Source organism: Phaethon aethereus (assembly GCF_964289735.1).
Source record: "Phaethon aethereus genome assembly, chromosome: 1".
NCBI classification, from domain to species: Eukaryota; Metazoa; Chordata; class Aves; order Phaethontiformes; family Phaethontidae; genus Phaethon; species Phaethon aethereus.
The window spans coordinates 167,340,476-167,358,581 of record NC_138575.1 but is presented as its reverse complement, the minus strand read 5'-3'; positions in this window follow the sequence as shown (position 1 = coordinate 167,358,581).

The following is an 18,106-nucleotide window of genomic DNA, read 5'->3' as shown; positions in this document are numbered from 1 at the left end:
TTATTTATTAGACTTGCTGTCATTTGAAAACTCCTCCTGCACCCTCTCAAAAAAAATCCTCAAAGCACATTAATTCATACTAGCATGTGATGTTTATATTTCAGTGGAAACACTGAAATTCATTGTTTATATTGTAGCCTGTTGTATTAGTTTCTGTACAAATATGTAGGAGGAAAACCAACCTAGCAGTGACGTTTGCTATTTGCGTTGTCAATGCAGAGATTCAGTCGTAGGCATGTAACATCAGAAATACTTATTTTAAGTATTTGTTCTTTATGTAGACTGGTACAAGTCACTACTTTCCACAGCTTCAACCCACAAACAAGTTTACTAGCTGCCCAAAACTTTCCAATAAATTAATAAACTAATTTTGGCAATGTGAGCTAGTAGTTTTACTACAATGCCCGTTAGGACTTGTTCAAGGACTTTGAGTTCATTTCATAGAGGATTGGAAAAAATATCAGAGAACAATAACTTTTACAAGCGACAGACATGGACTGTATTCAAATGAATGAACTAATGTCTGCCCCTGCTCCCAAACTGTTATAATAATACTGGGTTTGACGGTGATAACTTTGAAATAAGAACTTGTCTGTAAGACAGAGGAGTGACAGGAAAATGCCTACATTTCTCCTGAAGTTTTACTTTCATTTTATATACTGTAAATAGGAATAATGAACAAAAATTTTTCATCAAATACTTAAGACAGAATTCTGTAATGCTGTAAGGTGTTGGATAATATGAACATAAAAAATTGCAACATACTGTAATACATTCTGTTAATATGGAGCTGGGGCACAGCTCAGACATGATTTACATTTTCAAATATTTACTAGGAGTATTATGGAGGTATGATATACAAACTACAGAAACCATTAACCCAGATCTTTAGTTCTGAACACTGATATTAGCTCATTAATTTTCCTGCAATTTAAATGTGTTTTCATTAAGCCAAAATTTTGCCATTGGTATTAAGTGTGAGTCAAAAGGTTGATATTCCAACTTCACTTTTGTTGTGTTCTGTGAATGTTCAATCTGCAAGCTATTAAGATGAGATGTACCAATCAGATAAAAATCATGTACAATCCAAGTCCTGGCTGAGTGCCTTTGATTGCAATCAAGAATAATCTGATCATCTAACCAAGAGTGCTGGAAATAAAATATATTTTGAATTTTGTGATATCTCACTTAAGGGATATGTAATACTGTCCTCCTTCATTCTGAAGGTTTCAGTTTGCAGTCTTGTTGTTTTCCTACTCATGCAATGACCCCTGAACAAAAAATAAGTTATGTCCATAAATACATCTGTATATCACACATATATGTCATGATGCACACAAGCACACCATCCTATAAATACCATATCTTAACATATATAGACATATTTTAACATCAGTTTATAAATATCCTGATAATTTTTATGCCTTTTTAAGGCATAGAAATAGCAATACAAAAATATTTAAATAAAATATATTTTTAGTATACAGACATCATTTGATGTTAATTTTACTCCCTTTTTTGTCTTCCTGACTTTGATGTGCAGATTTCTGTTATTTTAAACACTTGTTATATAAAAGGGATATTTTTACATCACAGCTGTCCCTCTCATCTGTAATGATGCTGTCCTAATCTCAATAAGATTTCTATATGTTTATCATTAGGAAAATGAATTCGTATAACAAAAAACTGTGTTAATATCAGTCTTACTTTAAAGAAGGTAACAAACCTACCATTTCATGGATATTTTTATTCATGTATTATCAACCAATAATAGAATCTCTGCAGAGATGACACCATTTTTTATTTCTGTATCAAAAGCATTTCAGAAAGAAAAGGGAATTCATACAAGGGAAACTGCTTAGTCCAGGAGGAACTAAGGTCTGACTGTGAAAACTCTGTAAATATTCTTAATAAAAACAGAGACAGCACTTGTTTCCCAGATCATTTATTTTGAGAGGTTGGCTAAGATAAATGTTTATTTTCTTTTAGGCATCAGACATGTGGCATAGAGTGGTATTAATAATGTATGTTTCTCAAAAAAAAAAAAAGCTGCATAAACCCACTTTTGGATTATTGTCCAGTTTGCATATATTTTTTTTATTCAAGCAAACCACATTCTACTCCTCTTTAAAAGCAATTTTCTCAATTTCTTCCAAAAGATGGACTTTGACTATGCAAACAATATATTGTACAATTGATCGTTCTTTTTGAGAGGAGTAAGAAAACATTGAACTCTTCTATGACCAAAGCTTGAACTGTGCTGTTAGTTATATAGACACCTGCAGAGTAAAGAACAAAAGGATGCTTTTGGGTGGTGTCGTGGTTTAGCCCCAGCCGGCAACTAAGCACCACGCAGCCGCTCGCTCACTCCCCCTCCCGCAGTGGGACGGGGGAGAGAATTGGGAAAAAACTCGTGGGTTGAGATAAACACGGTTTAATAGGACAGAAAGAAAGAAGGGAACAACAATGATAATACCAACAAAGGAATGTACAAGAACAAGTGATGCCCAATACAGCAATTGCTCACCACCCAGCGATCGACAGCCCGTCCCCGAGCAGCGATTTCCGTCCCCCGGCCAAATCCAGTTTATATACTGGGCATGACGTCGTATGGTAGGGAATATCTCTTTGGCCAGTCTGGGTCAGCTGTCCCAGCTGTGTCCCCTCCCAGCTCCCCGTGCACCCCCAGCCTGCTCGCTGGCAGGCCAGCACAAGAAGCTGGACTGTCCTTGACTGCTCAGCAACAACCCAGAACATCAGCACATTATCAGCAGTTCCTCATCCCAAATCCAAAACACAGTCTCACACTAGCTTCTGTGAAGAAAACCAGCTCTATCCTGGCTGAAACCAGGACAGTATCCACCCCTTATTCCATACCATTTACGTCATGCCCAGGTCCTGTACTTTTCAATACATTCCAATTATTCAGTATTACTCTTCCTGTCTTTTAATATATACACACAGATATCACTTTCTTAGTCCATGGGCCATCACTTTAAAATGTCTGTGGAGTTCAGTCAGTCCATGACTCTGGGCTTCATCCATCATAGCAGTCTCTCAGGGCAAGGGAGATGGTATGTGGTGTTGGATTGTCATCTGGCACGGTCCATGTCCATGGTCTGCAAGTCGAAGATGTCAATCTCGAGGGATTTGTTGGGCGCAAGCTGCTGAAGCCAGTTCTGGTTCCATCACTGCTGCACGTCGCTTGGTTTCTGTGAAGCTCATTCTTCATCAGTCTGGGTGATTCTTACTGTAATACCATTGATATGGTAGATAGCAGCCATAGTAGTAATGTCATACTGAACAATTAACATAATACAATTCAAATCATTGACTATTTTCACCTAAAATCAAGTCTCCTTGAGGTACACATCGGACTTCCCCATCCTTCCGCATTACCCACCAAGTGCACCCAGGTCCCTGGGCAAAGGCAATCCCACGAACGGGTTTGCCTTTGCCTGAGGCAGGAGTAACCCAGACTGTCTTCCCCAGCATATTTCTCACATGCACCACAGGGACTTTATCCCCTTCTACAGTACGTAAAAGTTTTGATTGGGCAGGGCCGGCTCTATTAGTAGATCCCCTGGTGTTGACTAACCAGGTGGCTTTGGCTAAATGTTTATCCCAGTGTTTGAATGTTCCGTCACCCATTGCTCTCAGTGTGGTCTTTAACAATCCATTGTATCGTTCAATTTTTCCGGAAGCTGGTGCATGATAGCGGATGTGATACACCCACTCAATGCCGTGCTCTTTGGCCCAGGTGTCTATGAGGTTGTTTCGGAAATGAGTCCCGTTGTCCGACTCAATTCTTTCGGGGGTGCCATGTTGCCATAAGACTTGCTTTTCAAGGCCCAGGATAGTGTTCCGGGCGGTGGCATGGGGCACAGGGTATGTTTCCAGCCATCCGGTGGTTGCTTCCACCATGGTAAGCACATAGCGCTTGCCTTGGCGAGTTTCTGGAAGTGTGATATAGTCAATCTGCCAGGCCTCGCCATATTTATATTTCAACCATCGTCCTTCATACCAGAGGGGCTTTAACCGCTTGGCTTGTTTGATCGCAGCACACGTCTCACATTCATGGATAACCTGTGCAATAGCGTCCATGGTCAGGTCCACCCCTCGATCCCGAGCCCATCTATATGTTGCATCTCTTCCCTGATGGCCTGAGGTGTCATGGGCCCACCGAGCTATAAATAATTCACCCTTATGTTGCCAGTCCAGATCCACCTAAGCCACTTCAATCTTAGCAGCCTGATCCACCTGATGGTTGTTTTGATGTTCTTCGGTGACCCGACTCTTGGGTATGTGAGCATCCACATGGCGTACTTTTATGACGAGATTCTCTAGTCGGGCAGCAATATCTTGCCACAATTCAGCAGCCCAGATGGGCTTGCCTCTGCGTTGCCAGTTGCTCTGCTTCCATTGCTGTAGCCACCCCCATAGAGCATTTGCCACCATCCATGAGTCAGTATAAAGATAGAGTATTGGCCATTTTTCTCGTTCAGCAATATCTAAAGCCAGCTGGATGGCTTTCACCTCCGCAAACTGACTTGATTCACCTTGTCCTTCAGCAGCTTCTGCGACTCGTCGTATAGGGCTCCATACAGCAGCTTTCCACCTTCGATGTTTGCCTACAATACGACAGGACCCATCAGTAAATAGGGCATATTGACTTTCGTTCTCTGTCAGTTCATTATATGGTGGAGCCTCTTCAGCATGCGCCACCTCTTCTTCTGGTGATATTCCAAAATCTTTGCCTTTTGGCCAGTCCATGATCACTTCCAACATTCCCGGGCGATTAAGGTTTCCTATTCGAGCCCGCTGTGTAATAAGCGCGACCCACTTACTCCACGTAGCATCAGTCGCATGATGTGTAGAGGGGACCCTCCCTTTGAACATCCAGCCCAGCACCGGCAGTCGGGGTGCCAGGAGGAGCTGTGCTTCAGTACCAACCACTTCTGAGGCAGCTCGAACTCCTTCATATGCTGCCAATATCTCCTTTTCAGTTGGAGTATAGCAGGACTCAGATCCCCTATATCCTCGACTCCAAAACCCTAGAGGTCAACCTCGAGTCTCTCCTGGTGCCTTCTGCCAGAGACTCCAGGTAGGGCCATTCTCCCCGGCTGCTGTGTAGAGCACATTTTTAACATCTTGTCCTGCCCGGACTGGCCCGAGGGCTACGGTATGAACTATCTCCTGTTTGATTTGTTCGAAGGATTGTCGTTGCTCAGGGCCCCATTTAAAATCGTTCTTCTTCCGGGTCACTTGATAAAGAGGGCTTACAATCAGACTGTAATTTGGAATATGCATTCTCCAGAAACCCACAACGCCCAAAAATGCTTGTGTTTCTTTTTTGCTAGTTGGTGGAGACATAGCTGTTATTTTGTTGATCACATCCGTTGGGATCTGTCGACGTACATCTTGCCATTTTATTCCTAAAAACTGGATCTCTTGTGCAGGTCCTTTGACCTTACTTTGTTTTATAGCAAAACCAGCTTTCAGAAGGATTTGAATTATTTTCTTCCCTTTCTCAAAAACTTCTGCTGTGTTGCCCCATACGATGATGTCATCAATGTATTGCAGATGCTCTGGAGCTTCACCCTGTTCCAGTGCAGTTTGTATCAGCCCATGGCAAATGGTAAGGCTGTGTTTCCACCCCTGGGGAAGTCGATTCCAGGTGTATTGGACACCCCTCCAAGTGAAAGCAAACTGTGGCCTGCACTCTGCCGCCAAAGGGATCGAGAAAAACGCGTTAGCAATATCAATGGTGGCGTACCACTTGGCTGCCTTTGACTCCAGTTCATATTGAAGTTCTAGCATGTCCGGCACGGCAGCGCTCAGTGGTGGCGTGACTTCATTCAGGTCACGATAGTCTACTGTCAGTCTCCACTCTCCATTAGACTTTTGCACTGGCCATATGGGGCTGTTAAAGGGTGAGCGAGTCTTGCTGATCACTCCTTGGCTCTCCAGCCGACGAATCAGCTCATGGATGGGGATCAGGGAGTCTCTGTTGGTGCGATATTGCCGCTGGTGCACTGTTGTGGTAGCGATCGGCACCTGTTGTTCTTTGACCCTGAGCAACCCCACCACAGAAGGGTCCTCTGAGAGACCAGGCAAGGTGGACAGCTGTTTAATTTCTTCCGTCTCCAAGGCAGCTATACCAAAAGCCCACCAGTACCCTTTTGGGTCCTTGAAATACCCTCTCCTGAGGTAGTCTATGCCCAGGATGCACGGAGCCTCTGGGCCAGTCACAATGGGGTGCTTCTGCCACTCATTCCCAGTTAGGCTCACTTCGGCCTCCAGCACAGTCAGCTGTTGGGATCCCCCCTGTCACTCCAGAAATACAGATGGGTTCTGCCCCTATATGGCTTGATGGCATCAGGGTACATTGTGCACCGGTGTCCACTAAAGCCTTATATTCCTGTGGGTCTGATGTGCCAGGCCATCTAATCCACACAGTCCAATAAACTCGGTTGTCCCTCTCCTCCGCCTGGCTGGAGGCAAGGCCCCTCTAGTCCTGCTCATAGTACTCGTTACCCACTTCTTGTAAATAGGAATCAGAAGTCCCCTCAAGAGGATTAGAGGTGAGATCAGCTCTTCTATTCTTTCTGGGAAGCTGCCCACTGGAAAGTGGAGCGACGATTTTTCTTGAGGAACCTGAACCCCCTTTTGTAATTGTCTTTCCTTGCAGCTCGCGTACTCGTGCCTCTAGGGTTGAGGTAGGTTTTCCATCCCACCTCCTCATGTCCTCTCCCTAGTCACGCAATTGAAACCACAGGGTGGCTCGTGGTGTGTATCCTCTATATCTTCTCTCTTGAACGGAAGAGCGCTTACTCCTAATGGCTGAGACACTGGTCCGTATGGGTGGAGGGTAGGGCATATCCTCTTCGAATTGCCGGAACTCCCGGGACAGTTTCTCTACAGCAGAGACGCAGGCCCGTAGGGAGGAAGAGAGACTTTCTTCGTATTGCTGGAGTTGGCCAGCCAATTCATCCGCCGTTGGTCTCTCTCCGTCTTTCCAGGCCATTACTGCTAATGAGTTGGCATATGATGATGGTGCACTCCGTACAAACTTCCGCCACATAGGTCGCGTGCAATTGACTTCATCTGGATCTTTGGATGATTGTCCATTGTCCAAGTCACCATAAATCACTTCCAGCACAGCTAGCTCCCTCAGGTACTGGATACCTTTCTCCATGGTGGTCCACTTGCCTGGGTGACATAGAACATCTTCCTTGAAGGGATACCTTTCCTTCACACCCGACAGAAGTAGTCTCCAAAGGCTGAGGACTCGTGCACCTTTTCCAATTGCTTTGTCAATGCCCCCTTCCCTAGAAAGGGATCCCAGCTGCTTGGCTTCCCTACCCTCTAATTCCAGGCTACTGGCCCCATTATCCCAGCATCGGAGCAGCCAGGTGACAATGTGCTCACCTGGACGATGGCTGAAATCCTTTCGCATATCTCGCAATTCACTCAGGGATAGAGATCGAGTAGTTACCGTCTCTTTTATGAGTTCTTCCTCTTCCTCCTCTTCAAGTGATGACTCGCTCTCTTCCCTCTTCCGTGCTTGTGATGGCCCTGCTTCAGAACACTCTGCCTCCTCACTCTCTTCCTCTGGCTCCTTCTTAGCAGAATCTTCCTCCTCCCTTACTAAACGAGCTGACTTCCGCTTCCAAGATTTCTTCTTTTGTACAGGGGCAACTGATACTGGGATGGGCTGGTCCTCTGGTTCAGCTGCAACAGTCTGAGTAGCTACAGTGCCCGCCGTGGGGGCTGGAGTAGTCACAGTGCCTGCCACATTGCCATCAGACCCAGAGAGCCTCTCTCCCCTTTGCACAGTGTTAAATAGAGCTCGGTAGGCATGGGCCAGGCCCCAGCACATTGCAATGGTTTGTGTCTCCTTGGAACTGCCAGGCTGACAGCATACTTCTTCCAGATATTCTGCTAGTTTATCAGGATTCTGCACTTGTTCGTGAGTGAAGTTCCAAAACACCGGAGGTGCCCACCGCCCCAGGCATTTGCCCATGCTGTTCCACACGCCCTGCCATTCATAACTGTCCAGTCTTGGGGCAGATCTCCGGGTGATATTCTTAAATCGCTTGCCAACCTTAGACAAAACCGAAACAATGTTCCCCAGAAGTAGCAATAGAGGTATTTTAACTACCCAAGGGTGTTCAAAATACTGAAAAATTATTGTGATGAAGGAGGAAATGTTATGATAGAGGTTAGCAAAGGTACCATTCTGCATTTCCTCCATAAAAAGCCTTTCAGAGGCAGAAGTATAATTGCTAATCGTCCCCACAAGACTGTAGCCAAAATACAGTAATGGCTTTAGTACAGAACTCAGATGATACCGCATTAAGCTCAAGGTCAATATTCTAAAAACAAAACTCACAGGCGAGACATTACTAATCATCGCAGAGTACAGCAGCCCGCAGAAACCAACACCGATCCTTAACATGTAGAGCAAAGACGAGAGCATGATGCAAATCAAATAAACTGATATTGTGACCTGCAACCGTTATTATCTCAAGCCTCGTGCCCCACATTGGGCGCCAAAAAGGACTGTCGTGGTTTAGTCCCAGCCGGCAACTAAGCACCACGCAGCCGCTTGCTCAGTCCCCCTCCCGCAGTGGGACGGGGGAGAGAATTGGGAAAAAACTCGTGGGTTGAGATAAACACGGTTTAATAGGACAGAAAGAAAGAAGGGAACAACAATGATAATACCAACAAAGGAATGTACAAGAACAAGTGATGCCCAATACAGCAATTGCTCACCACCCGGCGATCGACAGCCCGTCCCCGAGCAGCGATTTCCACCCCCCGGCCAACTCCAGTTTATGTACTGGGCATGACGTCGTATGGTAGGGAATATCTCTTTGGCCAGTCTGGGTCAGCTGTCCCGGCTGTGTCCCCTCCCCGTGCACACGCAGCCTTCTTGCTGGCAGGGCAGCACAAGAAGCTGGACTGTCCTTGACTGCTCAGCAACAACCCAGAACATCAGCACATTATCAACAGTTCCTCATCCCAAATCCAAAACACAGTCTCACACTAGCTTCTGTGAAGAAAACCAGCTCTTTCCTGGCTGAAACCAGGACAGGTGGCAAGTCTTTCCCTTCTGCAGCATTCCTATCATACTATGGATTAATTTCAGAAGTATTTACCTTTATTAACCAGAGCAAAAAATTGGGTGACTAGCAATGAAGTAGATGAATAGTAGAATAGTAGAATACATGAAGAAAGAAAACCCCTCCTAAACAGAAGACAGACTTTCAGAAACATTCATTGTAATATGAGAGATTGAATTTGACATTTTGTGTATTAGATTTAAAATACACATTTTCAGCCTTCATTGTAAACCCTAGAATTTTCAAGAAAGAAATCCCTGTTGCCAGAAACATCTCCCTCCAAGCCATCCTTTATCTTCCACGTCAGAACTTTAACATGTTTAACCTCCCCCTGCAAAAATCATTAAACATACGAAGTCTGAGGGTTAAAAATGCTTATAGAGGGAAGGAAAAGTGGGTGTATGATGATAAAAAGGCAAAGAGGATTACTTTTTTCAAGTCTGGTGTATATGCTTTCTATTTTAAGCAAACTTATAGTCAAGAAAAATAGCTTGATGTGCAAGTTGTCACACATGGTTTTGGTTCACTGTGACATATCACCTATCACATCAGTTCCTTTATTTCAAAGTGAACACACCACCACTTTTCAAAGAAGTGTTGTGATCTCTAATTATGAATATTTCAAAATAATCTTTAATGTTTTTGAACATATTTTACTGTTCCTGTTTCTAAATAAAATGCTAATCAAATCCGTTTTATCTAGCTAATATGATTAAACTCTTGACAGACACTGTAGAAAATACAGGTAGTAAAGCAGTAGAAGCAGAGGGAATTAACTTACTAAATCATCTTCTAGTTTTGTTATGGAGGCTGCTGTAAAGTAACCATATTCATGCCCTCCGTGACTTTTATCAACTATGCATATCATCCAGTAAAATTCTGTGAACTATATCTCCAGCAAGCAGTGTAGCAAAGAAAGGAATGGATCACTGTAAATGTAAAAGATGATGATGGAAAACAGACAACTTGAAAAATCATTTGCTGTAACTTTGTGTCTTCATGGACATTTTAAGTAAACCTGTAGTTGAGTTACTGACAAAAGAAGTAGATTTTCTTTCCTTATCCCAGGACTTTGAGTTTTGTTTTTTTTTTTCTTTTCCCTGTAAACAAACAAAAAAAAATTGTGCTCTCATCACAGGACTAATACACATTGGAATTACCTTCTCTACATGTGCATGTTTTCTTGATTAGTTTTGTTCCATACAAATGCTTGCTTTTCTTCACTGTCTGCAAAGGAAATCTAGGATGACTAACTCACCAAATTACAGACTTCTTCATCTGGTCAAATGACTCTTATCAATAATATCTGGAGATAGCCCTAGGGTTTTTCCACCTTAGACTTTCATGAAAGAACTCACTAGGTTCTTGACAGTTGACTAGTAGTCAACCATCAAGTAGCTTGTCAGCAGCCCTCTATCAAGTGGAAACCATTACAGACTTCCACTACAACTTCTGAATTGAAGTAAATGAGTAATTGCAATCCCCAGATGAGACATTAAAACATTTTGGGCCTAAGCATATTACATTTCTTTATTTTCTTTCCTATTTGTAAGACAGCACTGATGCAGCATTATCCTCTCTACCTAATACTGTTTTGTTGCTTGTCCCTCAAAATTTACCTTGTATAGAAACCATTAAACTGATGCAGAAGAGGACTTGAGACCAAAAGTTAAGGAAAAACAGAAACACTGGGGTTTTTAACTCCTCTCTCCCTCCGTCCCTCCCTCCCAACAAGAAAACACGAAGTACTGAATTATATGTTGGAGATTCCAGCTGACAGTAATGTAATGCAAATATGATGCTGTATTTTTCCTTTAGTTCATCATTAATCTAGACTAATCAAATCATATTTTGTTTGTTTTATTTGGTAATCAAAGAATACAATTAGCATATAAGAACATATGAAAGTATAAAGAAGTCACAAATGTTTTTAGTACCAACTCAAGAAGGTGCCGTGTGAATGCACTTCTTAGACCCAATGTTTCTTAGTTTTTCCAAGTAAACTCATCTCTTCAAAGATAATTTTCAGTGGCTTTGGTGCTAAATCATAAACAAATCATAAAAATAGTTCTGAAGTCTTCAATAACTTTTCTCCCTCTATTTTATTTTTGGTTTTGGTTTTGGTTTTGGTTTTGGTTTGGTTTTGGTTTTGGTTTTGGTTTTATTTTATTATTATATGTAATGTAGTGTATGGCAATGTGAAAAGCTAGTAGGCTTAAAAGAGATTATTTTTCATTTGACATTAGGATACTTTTTCAGACTATTACAGATCTGTACACGTCTTTATCTAGAAAGATTTTTCTGCTGTTGTGTTTTGGAAAAATTCCACAAAAGCTGGCTTTGTATTTTAATACCATGAAGACACAGTATTCATTAAGCAAAGATAATAGTGAGAACAGTATGAAAAAGGGATTATTAACAGTAATACACAACAAAATTAATGCTCTTAACTAGCTGGTTTTTAACAATTCTTTTTCACAAATCTGTTCATCGATTAAGGTGAAAGTCCAGCAAATCCCTGAAGTATACATTTAACTTCAGCCACACATCATGCTTTAAATACATCCTTAAGTATTTTAACTCAGGATAAACAACAAAAAAGAACTATGTAAGACTATTGAAAAATAAAGACTACTAGGTAATATAATTCAAAATATTAAAATTAATTTCAGTGAGTATATGAATTTTTCCAAATATTCAACAAGTCAATGTATTTTCAGTGCACATAACTTTTAAAAAGTAAACCTTTATGATCTTTATATTTAAATTTTAATTAATTTCTTCACCAAGCCCCATGCAATTTCAAAAAAGTAACAACCTGCAGGTAACATCTGAAATTTTATCAAGTGTATAGCTAAGGTCATATGTCAGCTTTTAAGTATACATGGTAATTAATCATTCATAAATTATATATTTATTTGCTGTAATATTGAAAAACTTAAAAATACATTAATGTTTTTAACAGGTGATCACTATTCAGCATCTACTTAAAGTGAATATTATTACAAGGTAATAATCTGTAACCTCTTCCTGATTCCATTTGAATATAAGAAAAAATTTTTTGTTGTGAAGGTAACTGAGGACTGATACAGGTTGCCCAGATGTTGTGGAAACACCACTCTTGGAAGTACTCTAAATCTGTGGGCATGGTTCTGTGCAACCAGTCCTACGTGACCCTGCTTGAGCAGGATATTGGACAAGATGGCCTTCAGGGCTCCCCTCCAACTTCAACCACTGTGATTTAACTCTGTTAAAAACATATTTAACCTGTTTCTTGAACTGTACTTTTTTACTTAATCATGGCATCATGCTTACCTGAAACCATGTATTTTCTGTTCTTTTATACCAAATTGACTTTGTTGGAAAGGTTTCACTAGTTATTTGTTAGTAATAGTTCTTGTATTCTTTTTCCTTTCTTATTTAGATACTTTATAAAAAAAAATCATAAGTAGAATTTGACTGACTTCATGCAGATATCAAAATAGAATATATGAATCATAGCCAGAAAGGCATCCGTTTCTTTTCTTTGTTATAAAGTGACCTGATACTGCAACGTCACTTACAGACGTCCAAATTTAAGGACAGATCACACCTTGCTAATCTACTCTAAAATGGACATAATATTGCATAAATAAAAAAGATCACTGAATTATAGGACTCAGGAAAAAAAGGAGAGTGTATCACCTCTGGAAGAAAGGGCAGGCAACTCAAGAAGATTACAAGGGTCTTGTTAGGACATGCAGAAGGAAAATTAGAAATGTAAAACCCCAGCTAGAACTTAATCTGGCCACTGTCGTAAGGGATAATAAAAAATGTTTTTACAAATATATTAACAATGAAAAGAGAGCCAAGGAGAATCTCCATCCCTTGCTGGATGCGGGCAGGAACAATGTCACCAAGGATGAGGATAAGGCTGAGGTGCTTAATGCCTTCTTTGCCTCAGTCTTTAACAGCCAGACTAAGTATCCTCAGAGTATTCAGCTCCCTGAGCTGGAGGACAGGGACGGAGCGCAGAATAAACTCCCCATAATCCAGGAGGAAGCAGTTAATGACTTGCTATGCCACCTGGACACTCACAAGTCTATGGGGCTGGATGGAATCTGCCCAAGAGTGTAGAGGGAGCTGGCGGAAGAGCTTGCCAAGCCACTCTCCATCATTTATCAGCAGTCCTGGTTAAACAGGGGAGGTCCAGGTGACTGGAGGCTTGCCGCTGTGATGCCCTTCTAGAAGAAGGGCCAGAAGGAGTATCCCGGGAACTACAGGCCTGTCAGCCTGACCTTGGTAGCAGAGAAGATTATGGAGCAGTTCATCTTGAGAGTGCTCACAGAGAATGTGCAGGACAACCAAGGGATCAGGCCCAGCCAGCATGGGTTCATGAAAGGCAGGTCCTGCTTGACCAACCTGATTTCCTTCTATGACCAGGTGACCTGCCTATTGGTTGAGGGAAAGGCTGTGGCTGTTGTCTACCTGGACTTTAGTAAAGCCTTTGACAGCGTCTCCCACAGCGTTCTCCTGGAGAAGCTGGCAGCTCCATGAGGTGCAGTCTTTCCTGGGTAGAAAACTGGCTGGACGGCCAAGCTCAGAGAGTTGTGATATATGGAGCTAAATCCAGCTGGCGGCCAGTCACAAGCAGTGTTCCCCAGGGCTCAGTACTGGGGCCAGTCTTATTCAATATCTTTATTGATTACCTAGATGAGGGGATCGAGTGCTCCCTCAGTAAGTTTGCAGATGACACCAAGTTGGGTGGGAGTGTTGATCTGCTGGAGGGTAGGAGGGCTCTGCAGAGGGATCTGGACAGGCTGGATCGATGGGCCGAGGTCAACTGTATGAGGTTTAATAAGGCTAAGTGCCTGGTCCTGCACTTTGATCACAACAACCCCATGGAATGCTACAGGCTTGGGGAGGAGTGGCTGGAGAGCTGCCCAGCAGAAAAGGGCCTGGGGGTGCTGGTTGACAGCTGGCTGAACATGAGCCAGCAGTGTGCCCAGGTGACCAAGAAGGCCAACAGCATCCTGGCCTGGATCAGAAATAGTGTGGCCAGCAGGAGTAGGGAAGTGATTGTGCCCCTGTACTCGGCACTGCTGAAGCCACACCTTGACTCCTGTGTTCAGTTTTGGGCCCCTCACTACAAGAAGGATTCTGAGGTGCTGCAGCATGTCCAGAGAAGGGCAATGAAGCTGGTGAGGGGTCTGGAGCACAAGTCTTCTGAGGAGCAGCTGAGGGAACTGGGGTTGTTCAGTCTGGAGAAAGGAAGGCTGAGGGGAGACTATTGCTCTCTACAACTACCTGAAAGGGGGATGTGGTGTGGTGGATGTTGGTCTCTCCTCTCACGTAACTAGTAATAGAGCGAGAGGAAATGACCAGGGCAGGTTTTGACTAGGTGTTGGGAAAAAATTTCTTCACTGAAAGAGTGGTCAAACATTGGAATAGGCTGCCCAGGGAGGTGGTGGAATCACCATCAATGGAAATGTTCAAAAAATATGTAGATGTGGCAATTCAAGGCATGGTTTTGTGGGCATGGTGGTTTTGGGTTGATGTTTGGTCTTGATGATTTTAAAGGTCTTTTCCAATCTTAATGATCCTATGATTCTGTGAATCTATAAAATGATTTGAGTTGGAAGGGTCCTTTAGAGATCATCTAGCCATTAGCAAGACATCTTTCTCTAGATCATGTTGTTCAAAGCCCAACCTGACCTTCAATGTTTTCAGTGATGACCCACAACTTTTCAGGGAAACCTCTTCTAGTATCACCACCCACACTGTATAAAAATGTCTTCCATATAAGCAATCTAAGTCTACCTGCTTTCAGTTTAAAACCATTGTCCCTTGTCCTGTCACTGCAGGCCTTGGTAAAAACACTCTTTCTTATAAGCCCCCTTGAAGTACTGAAAGCTTGCAATAAGGTTTCCCCAGAGCCTTCTCTTCTCCAGGCTGAACAAGCCCAACTCTCTCAGCCTGTCCTCAGAGGAGAGGTGTTCTAGCTCTCTGATCATGTTTGTGGCCCTCCTCTTGACCCAATCTAACAGGTCCATGTCTGTCCCATGCTGAGGGCTTCAGAGCTAGACGCAGTACTGCAGGTGGGGTCTCACCAGAGTGGAGTAGAGGGGCAGAATCACCTCCCTCAACATGCTGGTCATGCTGCTTTTTTGCAGCCCATATAAGAGATGGCATTCAAAATGAACTGCAATTAGCTTTAAACACACACAAATGTTATAGAAATAATGTGTCTTTCTTATTATTTTAGAAATTAAATACCTCTTTTTTTTTGTGAAATCTCAGAGTATAAGGATCTCTCATATTTCAGAGGGAAATATATATGAGTAGTAACCAAATTTAACAGTATGGATCATGATTCATTTTTGACATACAGAATTCCAATATGTGAAACTAAATTAAAGGAAATTAGAGTGTAATGTAATTAGAACTTTGTTCAATAAAATGAGACAAACAAAAAGCCATCTTTTACTTTGGTGTTCTGAAAAATAATTGCCTAAGTGAAATCAATACACCAATATAAAATTTACCAGCATTTTTCTATACATTCGCACAGGTTTTTTTCTTTTTTTTCTCTTTCCTTTTGTATTCTTAAAATTATTTTTGTATGAAAACATTACCCATGTCCTGGAGGCTAGATGAAGTATTCAAACATCAAACCTGCTTGAAAGCAGATCTTGAACTTTACCATGTACTATCTGGTATTCTTATACAAAGTGAGAATTTAAAAACCGGTTCAGAATAAATGTTTGACTCAGACTTTGTGCAGGTATGTATTAAAACCAAGAAAGATAATAAAACACAAGGCTTGCTTATTTCCCCCAAAGCTCACAGTACCCTGTTTCATGTTCCTCCTTGGTTCTGGAAAAGAGAGACGTGACTGTATCCTGTTTTAAAAGTACCTTCCGTGACTACAGAAAAGCTCTTTCAGCTTTTTTGAATTACTGTCTAGTCCAGGATCAAAATCCTAAATGATTTCCTACTGCCATAATTTGATGCATGTGCCTGACAGCTAATAGTTAAAAATGCATTTAAGACAAGTGAAAGAAGAGGATTATTACCACTTTTTCAAATCTGTTAAGTTATGAACTACCTTACCAAAAATCATAAAAATGTTATTGCTGCAACTAATGTATATTTGTAAAATGCAACATTAGCAATCTCAAGAGTATCATCAAACAACCATTCGCACATGGATTTTGGTGAAGTCAAAAAACAGAGCACTGAAGCAAACCTAGCTCTTGAATGAAGAAATATTTTCCCTCAGTTTGCTGAAATTATTATTTTGCAAAGTTTCTTGCAGAAGAGAAAAAAGACAAAACCAAAACTTAACTTTCCATAAACCGTTTTTGATAAAGACAAGTTTGACGTAAATCAAGAATCATCATTTTAAAAATAACACACATGATTCTTTCCAATTGCTATCACATCAGAAGTGATTTATCCGTATTGTAAGAGAGAGCTGAGGCGGACGTGAACTGTACTGTTCAGAACTGCTTGTCCTCAGTAAGGATTCAGCCCTCTAAGCACTGCTGGCTGCTCACTGCACAAAGAAATTTGTGCTGATGCAAAAGTAGCTCTGATGATGCCTCACATATACATTCATGCAGCTCTCTTTACTTTGTTACTGACTGACTGCAGACACTACACAAGTTTCTCTTAAAACTGTTGAATTGATCAAAGCCCAGTAATGTCTTTCATCACATTTCCAGCTACTAATTCCGCTTCATGATCAAGGTGATGAATCAACCATAAGTTTTGGAACTTGTTTAACCCCTGTGCAAAGCCTCTTCTTATATCCTCTACTATTAGTCATTTCACTGATTTTTTCTCTGTTGCATTTCAAGAGTATTTTCCTTGAGGACTTAATAAATTAGGAAAAATAGAAACAGGCCTAAATATGGCTTCTGTTGTGAGATGGCTTGTTTTTTCCCTCCATCCAGAATTTTCAGAAAGACATTATAAAAGTTTTTGAATATTCATTTTGTTACAAATTAAGTCATCTTGTCAAAACACTAAAAACACCACAAGAAATTTAGTGAGAAAGGCATAATAATACATGTATAATACTACCAGTACACAAAATGCATTCCAGATGCAAGACCAACCTTATTTTCAATGAAAACAATAAATCGATTAATCTTAAAGTTCTTTGACATTTTATCAATAGTGTGAAAACCATTTACTGTGTGAATATACACTACAGAAAGAGATATCGAAGTAAAAAAGACTGAGAATAAGTAAGAAGTAGGTTCTCACTGATTCTCACTGATTTTGGGAACAAAACTGACTACAGATGACAGGACTCAATTAAGCTTATGATTTTTTTTTTATTTATAGGAAAACACAAAATATTAATTATAAAAATGTAAGGTAGACATGCATAAACAAAATTGATTTCAAATGAACTTGAAATATTTTTCTCTCTTTATCCTTTCTTGTTCTCGTTTTGATGAAGGTTCAAAAGTAAGAAAAATAAAGGCTGTTTATTTTGCGGAGACACTGGAATTCACTAGAAGCGCAGTTTGAGGTTCTATCAAGACAGGAGAACAATTGTGTTGCCTAAATATGGATATCTAAAGCCATTATACGAATCATGTAACTCTGGCACAGGAGGATAGGACTTACAGGAGCCACACAGAAGAAGCAAATGTTCAAGAATTAGAGGTAGGGCATCTAAAATAGCTCTGGATTTCCATCTTTAAGCATCTTCCTCACACCAAATTTCCATGATCAAATTTCCAGCTGCTGAGATGGTGGAATGGTATAACTAACCTTATTTGTGTCTCAGACCTCATTGTAGTTCAAGATGTATAATGTTGTTTTGTATAAGGAAATATGCAAAAATATAATTTTTTTTCTACTTATTTGAGGGTTTTGTTTCACACAATGAGATTTTCACAGGTACATTGCTAAACATGCAGTGCAGTGGTTATCTGAACATCTTGGTTAGAGTGAAAATGGGTACATTCAGTTTAAAATAT